Consider the following 19,338-nt stretch of genomic DNA (forward strand, 5'->3'; position numbering starts at 1 on the left):
GCAGCCATTCCATGATATCCTTGACCCTGGCACCAGGGAGGCAACTTACCATCCTGGAGTCATGGTCTACAGCCACAAAACTGCCTGTCTGTTCCCCAAACTATCGAATTGCCTACCACTATTGCCCTACCACTGTTCTTTGCCCCTACATGTGCAGCTGAGACACTTGTGGTGCCACAACCTTGGCTCTTGTTATATTCCTCTGACGAACCATTGCCCTCACCAGTATCCAAAATGGAAAACTGGTTAGTGAGTGAGATAGACTCAGAGGACTCCTGCACTACATGCCTGCCCAATGGTCATCCATTCACTCGCTGCCTGCACGCTCTTAATCTGCAGTGTGACCACTTGTTAAACATACTATCCACATAGTTTACAGCTTCATGGATGCACCACAGCGACTCCAACCTCCGTTCGAGTTCCAAAACACAGGAGCTTGTTTTTACAGCTGGAGACACTTTCTGCATGTGATCGTCTGGGCCACGTGACGTGTCCACGACTCCCCACACGTCACAGAATGGCCATTCCATGCAGCCGAGCTGTCCTTCCACGCCTTAAGCTTACTTTCAGATTATTTACTTTAAACTGGAGACCAGAGAGTAGAAAGTAAAATTACTCAGCAATCAGCTCCTTCTGTGTGTACAAGGTAGGTTCTTCAGAGTTCAAGAAAAAAAAACTTTGACCTTTCTTCTACGTTTTTTCTATAATCCAATTATTAACCCACCTAAAGTTTTGAATGCGTCAAGCTCTTTACAATCAGACACTTACACTACATACTCACCAACCAATCAGCTTATGACTTTGCTGTGATATCACAGATTTTTTTCCAAATCAGTGCCTCTGATTCCAAGGAGCTCCTGATGTGTCTCTGACTCCCAGGTAAGTGTCAGCCTCGATCCTCGCTCCCGATTTATAGTCTCCTATTCCGGGCTGTTTCCTCACAGATCCAATGTCTCTCTGATTCCCAGGTAAGTGTCAGCCTCGATCCTCGGTCCTGATTTATAGTCTCCTATTCCGGGCTGTTTCCTCACAGATCCAATGTCTCTCTGACTCCCAGGTAAGTGTGGGCCTCGAGCCTCAGTCCCGATTTATAGTCTCTCACCCTGGGCTGTTTCCTCGCAGATCCAATGCCTCTCTAACTCCCATGGGTGGTAGTTGTCTGGGCTGGCTGGCTGGCAGCAAGGACACTGGCGAAGTGACAGTAGTGGGAGGATGAATGCTGTCAGCCTGAGAGAGGACAACAAGTTTGTTCTCCATGAGGCCACTGCCACTCCCCTGGGGTGGTGCCTCAGCAATCTCTGTAATGTGTTGCAGGACAGATTGTTGGGCTGCTGTGACACCATGCAAGCACCGTTCAACACTAGTATCCCCAGCCATGATAGAATCAGTCTGCTCGTGTGTGACAGCAAGCTGACGTTGCATAACTTGACTCCGATCTTCCACTGCAGCACCCAGAGGTTGGGAGGCTGCAACTTGTGCTGCAATAGAAACTGAGATATCGACAATCAGATGCCACAAGGGTCATGGTTTGGTCCACAAACGTGCCAATGAAGTTGGCTACCACTTCCACACTGGAAAGCATGGGCTCCAAACTCTGTGCAAAGCCCTGTGCCAAGTTGGTTCTGGGCTCCTCCATGATCCTTGACATGGACAGTAGGATTTCTGTCAAGCCTGCTAATACACCAAGTATTTCAGTATCTATCAGTGTTCTTCTGTAGGCCACACCATAGAAGTCCTCATCTGAATACTCTGCAGCAGAACACATGTGCAGCCATGCCCTCCAGCAAGTTGACACCTGTGCTACCCTTGTCCACTGCTTTTCTGCAAGCCACTCATGCCCAGCATCTCACCACATGCAAACCCACCTCTCAGCTATTCTCTAAAGTACATGTAGTGTTAATATCTGAGCTGACAGCTGCAAGTGAGATCGCAAGATGCCGTTTCTCTTCACCACTATCTTCCTCCTCTTCCATTTCTTGCTCTTTCACCACTACCTGATCAGGTTGCAGTCCGTGAGTATCTGAAAGGAGAAAGGCACAAGGGTCATGTTGTGGTGAGTGCAGGGGGAAAGCAAGAGGTGCATGTTTACAGCATCTGTACTTTGTAAATCTGAAGGGATTGTGGGATGAGGAGGAAGTGGGACGTGAGAAGGAGGATTCGGTATGAGCATGCCGTCACCTTCCATGGTTTCAGCCCCACCTCTGGCCTCAGTCGTGGCTGCTCCAATGACGGTGAGCACTGGCTCCTCCATGGGGGTAAGGCAATTCTGCTGGATCTGTTCCCCACCGGTTAGCTGCAGCTACTTTCGGTTATCCTCCATCTTGTTCTGCAAGGGAGAGGCAAATGTGTCAGAGAGTGTGTTCCAATGTGTTTGGGTGATGTGGTTGTTATGGTTGAATAGCTGGCAGTGAATGCAAGCAATGAGATGTGGGTATGAGGTTTGCAGTAGTGCTAAGTGTGTGAGGGTGAGGTGAAACTATGCATATTAGATATGAGTCATGATTGATAGTGACTGTTGGTAGCTAGGTGATGGGGTGGGGTACACACAGCAGTGTATGAAGCTAATGGTGCAGTTGGTAGGAGATAACATTTGAAGATATATTCCCTGACCTTGACCACTTGTGTGAGGTCATTGAATTCTTGCGGCACTGCATCCAGGTTGTCAGGGCTGGATTCCTGGCATTAACCACAATAGCTACCCGGTCCCAGTGCCTTCTCATCATTGGTCTGGAGTGTCACCTGACCCCCTATGGATAGATAACACCTCTCCTCCTCTCCACCTCCTGCACCTAGGCCTCCAGCGCAGCATCAGAAAATCTTGCACCCTGCTCTATGTCATATTGTACCATTCTTGTGTCTTTTCCACTTCAAAATCACTTTTAGAAAGACTTTCAGCTCCTGCTCCAGCCAACACATGCCTCCCCTTTAAGAGGTGTAGCCAGGCTTTAAGTAGTGCAGATAGTTTTAACTCATCCTCGCCGCTCATGTTTCTGTCCTCTGCTCAGGTGTGCAGCCACTCAACAGTACAGTTAGCATTGGCTGCAAGCTACAATCATTTCAATTATCAAGCAGCCTTTTTGATTATTTTCTGCTCTTGCTCGTGGCATTTTAAAGATCTATGCACCTGAACCCCCAAGTCTCTTTGGACATCCACTGTACTTAACCTCTTCCCATTTAGAAAGTACCCTGCTCTATCATTATTTGGTCCAAAATGGATAACCTCACACTTGCCCACATTGAAATCCATCTGTCACAGTTTTGCCCATTCACCTAGTCTGTCAATATCTCCTTGCAATTTTATGCTATCATCTAGACTGTCTACAATGTCACCTAACTGTGTATCATCAGCAAATTTGGATATAATACTTAAGATGCCATCATCCAAGTCGTTAATGAATAATGTGAATAATTTGAGGCCCCAACACAGATCGCTGTGGGACACCACTAGTCACATCCTACCAATCAGAGTGCTTACCCATTATCCCCACTCTCTGTCGCCTACCACTCAACCAACTTCCTCACCATCAGACATGAATCTTATTTAATAAGGCCATAAAAAAGAAAAAAAAAACACGTGTTCATATCTAAAAGGACAGAATTGAGAAGCAGTGACATTAAGTTCAACTTGTATAGAGCCTTGGTGAGAGCACACTTGGAGTACTGTGAATAGTTATGACCTTCACATAAAGAAAAAGATATTGACGTACTAGAAAAGGTATAAAAAAGATTTGGAAGGATGTTACTGGCTCTGGGTGGTTATTCCTATCAGGAAACATTGAACAGGCTGGAGCTATTTTCTCAGGAAAAGAGAAGGCTTTGGGTAACCTGAGAGAGGCCTTTCAGGTAATGAAATATAATAGGGTAAATGTAGAGAAGATATTTCCCCTTGCAGGGAGAACAGAACTAGAGGACAAAATGTATAAGATCACCACTAATAAATTCAATAGGGAATTCAGGAGAAAATTCTAGACTCCGAGATGGTTAGAATGTGGAACTCAACAACAACAACAACAATAGCGCCTTTAATGTAATAAAACATCCCAAGGTACTTCACAGGAACATTATAAAACAAAATATGACATCGAGCCACAAAGGTGATCTGAGGTCAGATGAGCAAAAGTTTTAAGGAGCGTCACAAAGGAGGAAAGCAAGGTAGAGGGGCAGAGACAAGTAGGGAGGGAATTCCAGAGATTGCAGCTGAGGCAACTGAAGGTATGGCCACCAATGGTGGAGCCATTAAAATCGGGGATACAGAAGAGGCCAGAATTAGAGGAATGCAGGGATCTTGGAGGGTTACGGAGTTGGAGGGGATTGCAGAGATATGGAGGGGCAGGGCCATGCAGGGATTTGAAAACAAGGATGAGATTTTAAAAATTGAGACGTTGCTTGACCAGGAGCCAATGTAGATCAGCGAGCAAAAGGGGGATGGGGGACAACACTTGGTGCATGTTAAGACATGGGCAGAAGAGTTGTGGATCACCTCAAGTTTACAAAGAGGAGACTATGAGACAGCAGCCAGGAGTGCTTTGGAATAGTCACACCCAGAGGTAACGAAGACATGAATGAGGTTTCAGCAGCAGATGAGCTGAGACAGGGGCGAAGGTGTTATGGAAATAGAAATAGCTGGTCTTAGTGATAGCAGGAATATGAGGTCAGAAGCTCATTTCGGGGTCAAATGTGGCAAGCAGGCTGGTTTGCAAGGGGATTGGAGTACAGGAATAATGAAGTCTTAGTAAAATTGTACAGGGCTTTGATGAGACCACACCTGGAATACTGTGTGTAGTTTTCACATTTAAAAAAGAATATACTTGCACTGGAGGCGATGCAGTGAAGATTTACCAAATTGGTCCCTGGAATGAGGGGGTTGTCCTATAATGAGGGGGTGAATAAATTGGGCCTATATTCTATGGAGTTTAGAAGAATCAGAGGCGATCTAATTGAGACATACAAGATTCTGAAAGGGCTTGAAAGAGTAGAAGCTGAGATTCTTTCCGTTGGTCGGGAAATCTAGAAAGCAGGGTCAGTCACAGGATAAAGGGCCGATCATTCAGGACTGAGATGAGGAGAAATTACTACACTCAAAGGGTTATGAATCTTTGGAAAGGTCACAGACCTGAAATGTTAATTCTGTTTCTCTCTCCACAGATGTTGCCTGACCTGCTGAGCATTTCCAGCATTTTCTGTTTTTATTTCAGATTTCCAGCACCTGCAGTATTTTGCTATTCTGATTTTTTTAAGTGTTCTGCTTCCACGTTCCTAATAATAGATTCTAGTATTTTCCCATGATCTGACACTAGAACATCTTAATTTGGGGGAAATTCTGCTCAAAGAGTTTGTCCTACACTCCCATTTCTACATCTCTTGTCACAAATACTTTGAGTGACTGCAGTGCAGTGGATGCTTTATTAGGAACAAACAGCTACTCAGTCCAAATATGGCTGCCAAGGGCTGTGAATTTGCCTTTTCCTTCTAGTCCGGGCCTTAAATTCCCACCACCCACCTTAACTTGCCACATGCAGGTGGCAGTTCTAATGTAGGCGCAAGAACCAGGGCATCATCACAACTGAAGTGTTATGTAACCTGTCCTCACATGAAAACCATGACAACACAGAAGCTGCAGGGCTGAATAAAACATAGCAAATTGATACAAACTGTGTATATGTGACTGCAACAGCAAAGAGGGAAGAGGTAAAGCCAAGTGCGTTAAAAACATCCAAATCTTTGAAAATCACCTATTTGAAAGAAATCCGAAAGAAGCCAATCAAACAAAATCTGATTTCAATCAATGGGCTGTGGAATGAGTATAAAATGGACATCGAAGTAGATTTATTCACAGCTCTCCTTGAAGAGATCACTGAGAAAAGTGAAAAATCTCAGCAGAATATATCAAATACAATCCATCATGTAGACGCGGGGATCATTTCAACTGAAGACCATGAGCGACAGAGAGCCATGCAGACCACCTTAGAGCTACTGAAAGTTTACTGGCAGAAACTCAGTGTCAGTAACGGTGCATCTGGAAATATTATGGGGACTCTAATTGGACGATTGATGCTGTGCTGTGCAGACAGTTCGCTACCTGTGTGACAGATGGCCCTGGTCTCTGTGTACACCATCCTGTCCATTCAGTTATAATATGAAGGTACCGATCTGGATCAGTAACAGGAGCAGCTAGAGGATCTGAACACATTCAGAGAACAGTTAGACAACGATGACCTTTCAGTCCTCTTGCAAAAATGCCATCAGATCACAAAGGTAATTTCCAAGAATTTTCCCCATAACCAGCTGTGCAACTTGCTCCTCATGGTCTTTAAAGGACTGTCTGACCAACACCCCAGCTGTTCCTTTGCAGTCACTGTGCTCGTAAAAATCATCATTAAAGGTGAGGCAGTGATCCACGGGACCAAGTCTCAGAAATACTAGACATGCTGAGGGTTGAACTGGAGTCAGTTCCGTATGAAGATGTAAAACGTTCAGTTCTATGTAGTTTCACCATTTTGGCCTGGCACAATATACCAGCGGTTGTGTCCCATCTCCTCATCTTCCCAATCCCATCGGAGAAATTTGTCAGAGACGTGCGGACATCAGTGGCCGAAGACACAAAATGTGCAGTCACGACTATCAAGGAGCTGGTGTACACACTTGGGAAAAGCACCTGCCCCATCAGTGGGACAGAAAAACGTATTCAACCGCTGTATCACTGGCTGCCGTCTGAGTGAGATTATCACTAAGCCTGAGTTGGCAAAGGTGGTGAATACTTCATTGAGAACTGCTTAAAGCTCCACTGGTTTCAGGGTCGCAGCTCACAGACACCATGGTAAATGGTTTGATAAGGTATTTTCGGTATGTCTCTCCTGTTACCCAGTAACTGTGTGTCTGGGTCCTGAGAAATATTAACTTTGGAGCTAAAAGTCAGTTGTGGAGCGTGATGGACACAATGATTAGCCTGTTGGGGAATGAGCAGAACTCGGAGTTGCTAACGCATGTGGTGCTGTCCTACCCGAGTAAGACATAATCCAGTCAATGGCAAACACCATCCAGCTCTTTGTGGATCCAGTCCTTACCAGAATTCAGCCACTCTTTGGGGCAGAGTCTGAGAAAGTGTGGGTGGAAGCAGTCAACATATTGGTGAACTTGACCAAGTGCGGAATTGGATGGTCCACGTCTTTCTTCTCCCAGCAGGTCCATTCCAACCTGGTGCACTTGTTGTTGCACTTGGATGGAAAGAGTGAGATCACCTGATCTTGCAATTTAACACTGTGGATGATCTTACCACTTATTGGATCTGCGAAGCATTCCTCTTTAATTGAAAGATATCTACAGGAACCCAACTGGAGTTACATGGACTTCCTCAGACACATCTCATGCCAGTTGGTTCAAGATATCCCAACAGGGTGAATTCCTATGCCATGGATTGTGAATCATTTTTCAATGATGACCAGGAGCAGCACCGAGATCATGCAAAGTAGAGGTGTGCAAAGGAAACCTGACCCAAGTCTGAATGCTGGACCTGGAAGCTCGACCTGACCCGACCCGAACCCGACACATGCCGTCGGGGTCAGGTCGGGGTCAGGTCGGGTCGCAGGCATTTACCCATGTACTGATGTAAAGGCCTGCCACGCAACCCGACCCCGACGGGTCCCGACGACATATGCCCGGTTCGGGTTGGATGGGGTCGGACTTCCGGGTCTGGAATTTGGACTCACGTCGGGTTTCCTTTGCACACCTCTAACGTAAAGACTTTTTCAACTTTCCTCCTGAGGCAGCCAGCATGTTACCGCCTCAGCCGGTGGGTCACCTGGTGGAAGAACTGCTGCTGTCAAGTACCAGAATAAAGCCTAAAGAGATCCAGGCCCCGATCCTCCTCCACTTCTTCTTACCATCAAACTGATCCTCCTCTCAACATGATTTGTACATTTGTAAATTATTGTAAATAAATAAATATTTTGTTGCAATAAATATTCTGTTGTGCCATTGTAATTATTGGTGGATCTTCATACAGTGCAGTTTCTCCTGATGAACACACACTCACTCACACACAGACACCAGACATTGCAACTCACATCATTTTATCGTGAGTGACACCCTCACTCACGATCTTACAAACGGGCTCTAAAAATCAGCCGTTTTGACAGACATTGAAATACCGGGCTTTTCTAGTCTGCTGCGTTCTGTCCTGCCCCCAAAGGATCATGTGACCAGAAAGGCTTCAGTATCGGTGTGAAGCCTCCTGCAGATACATGGGGAACAGGCCACAGACTTGTCAGTACTAAATGCAAGACAAAGATTGCAGTTGATAGTTTGACTGTGGCCGTGTGAGTGACTGGGAGTCAGAGAGAGGCAGCGGGCTGGGATTTGGTGCTTTGTGAACAGGGATCTACTGGATCCCGAGTGTTTAAACACAACATTGGTGTCGAATCTCTTTCGGAGGAATCAGTTTGCAGCTTTCTCTAGAGCATGAGACTCAATGACCAGATGACAATCTAATTAGGTTTGATATAAAAACTGAAAATGAAAGAGGACAATCTGTGATAAATGTTCGTTACTGGGGCCAATTTCAATCAGTTAAAAAGAGAAGCAGCCCAGATCGATTGGAAAGAAAAGATGGCAAATAAGACAGTGCAGAAATCAGGGGAAATGATTAAACTGGAGATGATTGGAGAACAAACTTCACAGAACAACATTTACAACTGATAAGAGAGACTGAGCAATAACACAGAGAGAAATATATTGATAAACAACATACAGACAGGTAAAATCAAACACTTAGAAACAAAAAAAACACATATACAAAAAGTATTTACAAATAACACACAGATGTAAGTACATTGATAATAATACACTTATTTTTGTTTATCCGGACTATTTTGATTGGTCAGTTAAAGGGGGGCTTCTGTTGCTGGGTGATGCCTGTCGCACACAGAGGCACATGGGACACGCGGAGGATTGGAGTACGTGATGTACGTAGGTTGTCAACGGTTGGTGGCTGCAGCAATGGCAGGCTGTGGTTTGGGGAGAACAAAAACATTGGAAGGTAAGGGGAGCACAACAAAGTTACCCTGACTGGAGAGATTGTTTCCATAAAGGATGGGATGGGATGGGATTGATGGGAATGGCATGAGAGGGATGGAAGGAATGGGATGGCATGAGAGGGAAGGCATGGGAAGGATGTAATGGCATGGGATTGGTATGGCATGAGATGGAGGGAATGGCATGGGGTGTGGTTGAGATGGTGGAATTGATTAAGAATAGCAAAATGGAAGGGAATTATTATTATTATTCGAAAGCTATTCTCGTGCTAAAAATGAAGCTTCACTAGATTTGAATAAAAGAGTTTTGGAAAAGCTGCCATGATGGGGAAGCCATGTTGGATCATCCACGCAGCTCTTCTGGTTGAAGATGGTTACAATTGCTTCAGTTATCTTCAGCCTTGTCTTTTGCACTCTCATGTAGGCTCTGCCATCATTCAGGATACGAATGTTCTCGGAGTCTCCTCCTCCTGTTGTTTAATTGTCAACCACTATTCACGGCTGAATTCATTGATTGTGAATTCCTTTGCTGTCTAAAGCATGCTGCTCCCACTGTTCAGTCCTGTGTTGCAGCTTCACAAGTTACAACTCATTTTCAGGTACACCTGGTGTTCCTCCTAGCATATTCTTCTATACTCCTCATTGAACCAGGTTTGGTCTCCTGGCTTGATGGTAAAGGCAAAGTGAGGGATATGCTGGGCCATGAGGTTACAGATTGTGCTGTTGGCCCTGAGCACTTCATGGATGCCCAGTTTTGAGCTGCTAGATCTGTTCTGATTATATCCCATTGAGCACATTGATAGCACTACATAACACAATGGAGGATATCGTCAATTAAAGGGTGGGACTTTGACTCCACAAGGACTGTGTGCTGGTCACTCCTCCTAATGCTGTTATGGACACATGCAACTACGACAGGTAGACTGATGATGACAAGGTCAAGTAGGCTTTTGCTTCACGGTGTTCTCATCACCTGGAAAAGCTCAGGCTTGCAATCATATCCTTTAGAACTTAGCCAGCAATGCTGCTACCAAGCCACTCTTTGTCATGGACATTGGTACTTTCCTCTGATTAAGCTGGGAGGATTCAGTCTCCAAAAGAAGTGGTGTTATGGGATATTTAACACGGACCCCTCTGTTCCATCTCAAAGATGTAAGTTAATGTTGTTACCAGCACTTGCTTCTAAAAATTAGGCCTGTTGCCCAATGTTATTTGCCCCACTTCTTCACTGCTGTCTCCTCCTACTAAGGACCACCTGAACTTCGGGCCTTAAAGCTCCTAGCTCTACAATCCAAGAAACTGCATTCATGAAAATCAGTTTCAGGATGCTTAAAATGATAGTTTTTGTATCTTCACACTTTTCCTTTTGAAGTAGTGCGTGGTAGGTTAATGCTTTACAGGCCGATTTATCATCCACTAGGCTGCAACAGGAACACGTTTTATGACTGTAACCATCTTTACACCAGTTAGTTGGGTGGTAAATCCAATATGGCAGGAGGGTTAGGCACACCCATCTGACATGAAAAACCCTCTGGATAATCAACCCAGAGCCTGAGCTCTGATCTCTATTCATGCAAACAGTCCACAGGACTGAGACAAGTGAGGGTTGAAATCGTGCAGGCACTGGCCATAGTTTTTCAGTCTTCCTTAGACTCGGGCGTGGTGCCAGAGGACTGGAGAATTGCAAACGTTTCACACCCTCGTTCAAAAAGGGGTGCAAAGATAAGCCCGTCAACTATAGGCCAGTCAGTTTCACTGAGTTTTTTTGAGGAGGAAACAGAAAGGGTTGATGAGGGCAATGCAGTTGATGTGGTGTACCTGGACTTTCAAAAGGAGTTTGAGACAGTACCACACAACAGACTTGTGAGCAAAGTTAAAGCTTATGGATTAAAAGGGACAGTAGCAACACCAATACGGAATTGGTTGAGTGACAGGAAACAGAGTCGTGATTAATGGATGCTTTATCGGCTAGAAGAAGGTTTGAAGTGTTGGGACCTGGACCTTTATGTACAGGGCAAAAATTCAAAGTCTGCAGACAATATGAAACTATGAAGCATTGTGAAGTGTGAGGAGGATAGTGTAGAACTTCAAAAGGACACAGACAAGTTGGTGGAATGCGCGGACAGGTGGCAGATGAAGTTCAAAGCAGAGAAATGTGACGTGATTCATTTTTAGAATTAGTATTAGAACATTACAGCGCAGTACAGGCCCTTCGGCCCTCGATGTTGCACCGACCTGTGAAACCATCTGACCTACACTATTCCATTTTCATCCATATGTCTATCCAATGACCACTTAAATGCCCTTAAAGTTGGCGAGTCTACTACTGTTGCAAGCAGGGCGTTCCACGCCCCTACTACTCTCTGAGTAAAGAAACTACCTCTGACATCTGTCCTATATCTATCACCCCTCAACTTAAAGCTATGTCCCCTCGTGTTTGCCAACACCATCCGAGGAAAAAGACTCTCACTATCCACCCTATCTAACCCTCTGATTATCTTATATGTCTCTATTAAGTCACCTCTCCTCCTCCTTCTCTCCAACGAAAACAACCTCAAGTCCCTCAGCCTTTCCTCGTAAGACCTTCCCTCCATACCAGGCAACATCCTAGTAAATCTCCTCTGCACCCTTTCCAAAGCTTCCACATCCTTCCTATAATGCGGTGACCAGAACTGCACGCAATACTCCAGGTGCGGTCTCACCAGAGTTTTGTACAGCTGCAGCATGACCTCGTGGCTCCGAAACTCGATCCCCCTACTAATAAAAGCTAACACACCATATGCCTTCTTAACAGCCCTATTAACCCGGGTAGCAACTTTCAGGGATTTATGTACCTGGACACCAAGATCTCTCTGTTCATCTACACTACCAAGAATCTTCCCATTAGTCCAGTATTCTGCATTCCTGTTACTCCTTCCAAAGTGAATCACCTCACACTTTTCCGCATTAAACTCCATTTGCCATCTCTCAGCCCAGCTCTGCAGCCTATCTATGTCCCTCTGTACCCTACAACATCCTTCGGCACTATCCACAACTCCACCGACCTTCGTGTCATCCGCAAATTTACTAACCCACCCTTCGACACCCTCTTCCAGGTCATTTATAAAAATGACAAACAGCAGTGGCCCCAAAACAGATCCTTGCGGTACACCACTAGTAACTAAACTCCAGGATGAACATTTGCCATCAACAACCACCCTCTGTCTTCTTTCAGCTAGCCAATTTCTGATCCAAAGCTCTAAATCACCTTCAACCCCATACTTCCGTATTTTCTGCAATAGCCTACCGTGGGGAACCTTATCAAACGCCTTACTGAAATCCATATACACCACATCCACTGCTTTACCCTCATCCACCTGTTTGGTCACCTTCTCGAAAAACTCAATAAGGTTTGTGAGGCACGACCTACCCTTCACAAAACCGTGCTGACTATCGCTAATGAACTTATTCTTTTCAAGATGATTATAAATCCTGTCTCTTATAACCTTTTCCAACATTTTACCCACAACCGAAGTAAGGCTCACAGGTCTATAATTACCAGGGCTGTCTCTACTCCCCTTCTTGAACAAGGGGACATTTTGGTAGGAAGAGCATGCCTCTTCCAGCAAGTTAAATAACTGTGGAGTGGTCTCAAAGCATCTAGTCATGATGGACCAGGTTTGGGGTAGGCTTGATGGACCAGCTGGTCCTTTCCTGTCCGTCAATTTTGTATGTTCATATGTACTCCAGAAGTGATGTGCTTTGAGATCTTTCACTGACATGATAAGCAACCAGATACATCTTATGTAAAGGTGAAGGAGGTTTATGGTGGACTATCTGGCACTCAATGTCAGTTTTATTGGTGTCTTGGAGATCCTTGTGTAGCATCACCTTCTGTATGAAGTAGCTTCAGTGATGTCACCCCCTCACTTCCTGGAATGGCTCTACGGTAAAGATCAGGATGTCGTGAGTTCACTCTGACCTTCCAGCTACTAGACTCCAGGAATTCATGCTGCAAGCGGGGCAATCTGCATCCACAGTCAGCAGGGTGGCCTCCAGATCAATCTGGAGTTTAGGCCACCCGTCTCCTCCAACTTTGACCATGCAACTGACTCCTTGGGCTGGATTTTATTTCTACAATGGAAGTCTGGGCAACAGGTCAGAAAGTGGGAGGGACAATCCTGCCTCGGCCCTTTATCAGACCCCCATCCGAATTCAACTGGGCAGTTAATTAACCTGCTGGCCAACTTGGAGTTTTGAATTGTGCTCACAGGACAGTTTGGCCAAACTGCTGCCTGGCTCTCTCTCTCACTTTCTCACAAGTCTCCGGACCCGCTGAAGTTGCTAAAACTTCAAGAGTGGAAAACCTCAGACACTGAAACAAGTTAAAGCGTGCGCTGGGCCCCAACGAACAGCAAGACTTACCGACAACCAGAGACTCAACATCAAACTCAAAGGACTGTAACTACAATCCATCTGTTGCCTCAAACTTTTCCCTTTATTCTTTCTACCTTTCCTCTCTCTATCTGCATGTGTGTTTATCGTGTGGTCACATTGCATGTTCGTAGTCGTTAATTGGATTAGAGTTTAAGATAAATAAACTTCCACCTTGTTTAAATCTAATACAATCTGTCTAATTAATTTGTTTGTCTTACAATTGGAAAACAGTGAACAAGGATTCGCTCAGGGGGAACAAAAATCACGGTGTTTTTAAAATTAAACCCTGTTATGGTTACACCAGGCAAAGGCTGAGAGGGAACCCCAAGATCCCTATCTCACTTGGTCGGAACAATACAGAGGAACAAAGGTCGGCCTTTTCAGCTGACAAGGCCGCTTTGTTATTTTGTTGGCCTGGCAACATCTACATATTTAAACCCAATTTCGTTACCCGTGCTCCAGATGTCTCAATTCATTCTGCATCTGTCGCCTTCTGCATTCCACATTTTCACAGCCCTGTGTCTGAATTTATTTGTTTTCAATTTTAACCCTCAAAAGAGTAAGCCACTTTATGCATTGTGTGGTGCTCGAGCCAGCTGCACCAGTTCATTAATGCTGACAGAAGACTTTCACTCCATCATTCTGGGCTGGATTCTAACCCAGGTCCCAAAGGTGAGAGGACAGTATTCTACCCAGTACCGTGCAGCCCCGGCATAAATCATTTCACAGCAAGTTGTTATGTCGGTGGATACTTTACCTTGCTAGTATCAAGAGTGGACTGGGCTTTCTCCAACACTCACTCCCTTCATCACTGGTGCACAGCGGCAGCAGTGTGCACCATCTACAGGATGCACTGCAGCAACTCATCAACTCTCCTTTGACAGGACCTACCACCTAGGGGGACAGGGGCAGCAGACCCATGGGAACACCACCACTGTGGGTTTCCCTTCAAGTCACACACCATCTTGATTTGGAAATATACCACAGTTCCTTCACTGTCGCTGGTCAAAAATTTGGAAACACCTGCCTGGCAATGCTGTGGGTCTGCCTGCACCACATGGACTGTGGCGGATCAGGAAGGTGGCTCACTACCAACTTTTTAAGGGCAATTAGACTACACTGCTTGCTACAACCTCAAAAAATTCCATGAGATTCGTCAATTAAGATTTGCCTTTCATAAATCCATGTTGACTCGGTCAAAACACATTATGATTCTTTAAGTAAAAACTGAAATGTTGAAATACTCAGCAGGTCAGGCAGCATCTGTGGAAACAGAAACAGAGTTAACGTTTCAGATTTGTGACCTGATGAAATGTCACAGATTACAATGTTAACTGCTTCTCTCTCCACCGATGCTGCCTGACCTGCTGAGCATTTCAGCATTTTCTGTTTTTATTTCAGATTCCCAGCATCTGCAATATTTTGCTTTAATGATTCTTGAAGTGTTCATGCCCCTAATAATAGATTCCAGCATTTTCCCATGATCTGACACTTGAACATCTTAATTTGGGGGAAATTCTGCTCAAAGAGTTTGTCTGACACTCCCATTTCTACATCTCTTGTCACAAATACTTTGAATGACTGCAGTGCAGTAGATGCTTTATCAGGAACAAACAGCTGCTCAGTCCAAATATGGCTGCCAAGGTCTATGAATTTGCATTGTCCCTATGGTCTGCATCTCAGGCCTTAAATCCCCACCACCCACCTTAACTGGCTACACGCAGGTGGTAGGTCTTGTGTGGTGCAAGATCCAGGGCCACATCAATACTGAAGAGTTATGTAACCTGCCCCTCACCAGAGAACCATGACGACACAGAAACTGCAGGGCTGTATAAAACACAGCAAATTGTTACAAACTGTGCACATGTGTCTGCAAGAGCAAAGAGGGAAGAGGCAAAGCCAAGTGCGTTAAAAACATCCAGTGAAGATCACTGATTCAAAAGGAATCCAAAAGAAGTCAACCAAACAAAATCTGATTTCAATCAGTAGGCTGTGGAATGAGTATAAAATGGACATCAAAGAAGATTTATTCACAGCTCTCCTTAAAGAGATCACTGAGAAAAGTGAAAATTCTCAGCAGAATATATCAAATACAATCCATCATGTAGAGGAGGGGATCATTTCAACTGAAGACCATGAGTGACAGAGAGCCATGCAGACCACCTTAGAGCTTCTGAAAGTTTACTGGCAGAAACTCAGTGTCAGTAAACGGTGTGTCTGGAAATATTATGGGGACTCTAATTGGACAATTGATGCTGCACTGTGCAGACAGTTCGCTACCTGTGTGACAGATGGCCCTGGTCTCTGTGTGCACCATCCTGTCCATTCAGTTATAATATGAAGGTACCGATCTGGATCAGCAACAGGAGCAGCTAGAGGATCTGAACACACTCAGAGAACAGTTAGACAACAATGACCTTTCAGTCCTCTTGCAAAAATGCCATCAGATCGCAAAGGTAATTTCCAAGAATTTTCCCCATAACCAGCTGTGCAACTGCTCCTCATGGTCTTTAAAGGACTGTCTGACCAACACCCCAGCTGTTCCTTTGCAGCCGCTGTGCTCGTAAAAATCATCATTAAAGGTGAGGCAGTGATCCACGGGACCAAGTCTCAGAAATACTAGACATGCTGAGGGTTGAACTGGAGTCAGTTCCTTATGAGGATTCAAAATGTTTTGTTCTATGTAGTTTCACCATTTTGTCCTGGCACAATATACTAGCAGTTGTGTCCCATCTCCTCAGCTCCCTGGACCCATTGGAGAAATTTGTCAGAGACGTGTGGAGATCAATGGCCAAAGACACAAATGTGCAGTCAGGACTATTAAGTAGCTGGTGTACACACTTGAGAAAAGAACCTGCCCCATCAATGGAAACAGAAAACCCTATTCAACCGCTGTATCACTGGCTGCCATCTGCAGGTTGTGTGAGATTATCACTAAGCCTGTGTTGGCAGAGGTGCTGAATACATTATTTCCACTGATATTCAGTACCCTAATTATTTTGTTAACCAGCTGCGTTAATATTTCTCTGTTCGATTGTTCAGATACTGAATTGCAGCAGAGAGATTTCACAGCCCTATTTCAAACATCACCAAGTTGCGATCTGTATAAGAAGTGTGTACAGACACTAAAGGTCCTTCCAGGCCAAGCAACAAATGGAGGCGTCATTGAAAACATGAATAGAAATGGAGGATGGTGCCAAAGGATGAAGCTGAACCACTTCGACAAGGGGGTTGTTCTGCTGGCCAGAGCAATGGCAGAACATGCTGGCTACAGTCTGCCTCATATCGTGAACCAATTGGCTTCTCACATCATGAGGCTCCAAGACTATCAGGCAGTTAAAGTAATCACCTCCTCGGAGAACTGCTGAAAGCTCCACTGGTTTCAGAGCTGTAGCTCACAGACACTGTGCTAAACAGTTTGATAAGGTATTTGCTGTATGTCTCTCCTGTTAGCCAGTTGCTGTGTGACTGGGTCCGGAGAAATATTAACTTTGGAACTAAAAGACAGTCTTGGAGCGTGATGGACACAATGATTAGCCTGTTGGAGAATGAGCAGAACTCGGAGTTGCTAACGCATGTGGTGCTGTCGTACCTGAGTATTATCCAGTCAATGGCAAACACCATCCAGCTCTTTGTGGATCCAAATCTTACCAGAATTCAGCCACTCTTTGGGGCAGAGTCTGAGAAAGTGCGGGTGGAAGTATTCAACGTGTTGGGGAACTTGACCAAGTGTGGAATTGGAGGGTCCACATCTTCCATCTCCCAGCAGGTCCATTCCAACCTGGTGCACTTGTTGTTGCACTCAGATGGAAAGAGTGAGGAGATCACCTGATCTTGCAGTTTAACACTGTGGATGATCTTCCCACTTATTGGATGTGTGAAGGGTTCTTGTTTAATTGAAAGATATCTAGAGAACCCCAACTGGAGTTACATGGACTTCCTCAGAAGCATCTCATGCCAGTTGGTTCAAGATTTCCCAATGGGTGAATTCCTATGCCATGGATTGTGAATCATTTTTCAACAATGACCAGGAGCAGCTCTGAGATCACGCAAAGGCCTTTTCAACTTTCCTCCTGAGGCAGCCAGCATGTGACCGACTCAGCCGGTGGAGAAATAACGGATGCGCTGAGGATCATCTTCAAATCCTCACTGGATATGGGAGAGGTGCCAGAGGGTTGGAGGTCTGCGAACGTTATACCACTATTTAAAAAAGGTGCGAGGGATAAGCCAAATAATTATAGGCCGGTCAGTCTGACCTCAGTGGTGGGTAAGTTATTCAAATCAATTCTGAGGGACAGGATAAACTGCCACTTGGAAAGGCATGGATTAATCAGAGATAGTCAGCATGGATTTGTTGAGGGAAGGTCATGTCTTGCTAACTTGATTGAGTTTTTTGAGGAAGTAACAAGATGGATAGATGCGGGTAATGCAGTGGATGTGGTCTACATGGATTTTAGTAAGGCATTTGATAAGGTCCTGTATGGCAGCCTGGCCAGTAAAGTGAAAGCCCATGGGATACAGGGAAATGTGGCAGGTTGGATCCAAAATTGGCTCAGTGAGAGGAAACAAAGGATAGTCTGATTGGGCATAGTCAACATGGATTTATGAATGGAAAATCATGTTTGACAAACCTGTTGGGAGTTTTTTGAGGATGTTACTAACAGAATTGATAAAGGGGAGTTGGTGGACGTGGTATACTTGGATTTTCAAAAGGCCTTTGATAACGTCCCCCACAGGAGGTTGATTAGCAAAATTAAAGCAAATGGGATAGGAGGTAATATACTGGCATGGATTAAGGATTGGTTAACAGGCACAAAACAGAGTAGGAATAAACGGGTCATTCTCACATTGACAGGCTGTGACTAGTGCGGTACTGCAGCTATCAGTGCTTGGGCCCCAGCTGTTCACAATATATATCAATGATTTGGATGTGGGGACCAGATGTAATATTTCCAAGTTTGCGGATGACAGAAAACTAGATGGGAATGTGTGTTGTGAGGAAGATTCAAAGTAGCTTCAAGGAGATTTGGAAAGACTTTGTGAGTGGGCAAGAACGTGGCAGATGGAATCTCATGTGGAAAAATGTGAGGTTATCCACTCTGGTAGGAGGAACAGATGTGCAGAGTATTTCTTAAATGGTAAGAGATTAGAGAGTGTAGATGTACAAAGGGACCTGGGTTTCCCTGTCAATAAGTCACTGAAAGCTAATATGCAGGTGCAGCAAGCAAGTAAGGCGGTGAATGGCATGTTAGCCTTTATTGCAAGAGGATTTGAGGACAGGAGTAATGAAGTCTTACTTCAATTGTATAGAACCTTGGTTAGACCACACCTGGAGTATTGTATGTAGTTTTGTTCCCCTTACCCTAGGAAGGATATTATTGCCATAGAGGGAGTGCAATGAAGGTTCACCAGATTTGTTCCCAGGATGGCGGGATTGTCCTATGGAGAGAGATTGGGGAAACTGGGCCTGTATTCTCGAGAGTTTCGAAGAATGAAACTGAAACCTACAAAATACTTAAAAGGATAGATGCAGGTAATATGTTTCCCCTGGTTGGGGAGTCCAGAACCAGGGGACACAATTTAAAAAATAAGGGGGAAGCCACTGAGGACAGAGATGAGGAGAAATTTCTTTACTCAGAGGGTTGTGAATCTTTGGAATTCTTTACCTCAGAGGGCTGTGGAAGCTCACTCATTGAGTATGTTTTAAGCAGAGATTGACAGATTTCTAAATACAAGTGACATAAGGGGATATGGGGATCGTGTGCGAAAAAGGCACTGAAGTAGATGATCAGCCATGATCATATAGAATAGCGCAGCAAGCTCGATGGGCTGAATGGCCTACTCCTGCTCCTATGTTCCTAGACTGAATTTGGAGTAAACAAAATGCTGCTAA

Source organism: Heterodontus francisci, chromosome 8 (genome assembly GCF_036365525.1).
Source record: "Heterodontus francisci isolate sHetFra1 chromosome 8, sHetFra1.hap1, whole genome shotgun sequence".
NCBI classification, from domain to species: Eukaryota; Metazoa; Chordata; class Chondrichthyes; order Heterodontiformes; family Heterodontidae; genus Heterodontus; species Heterodontus francisci.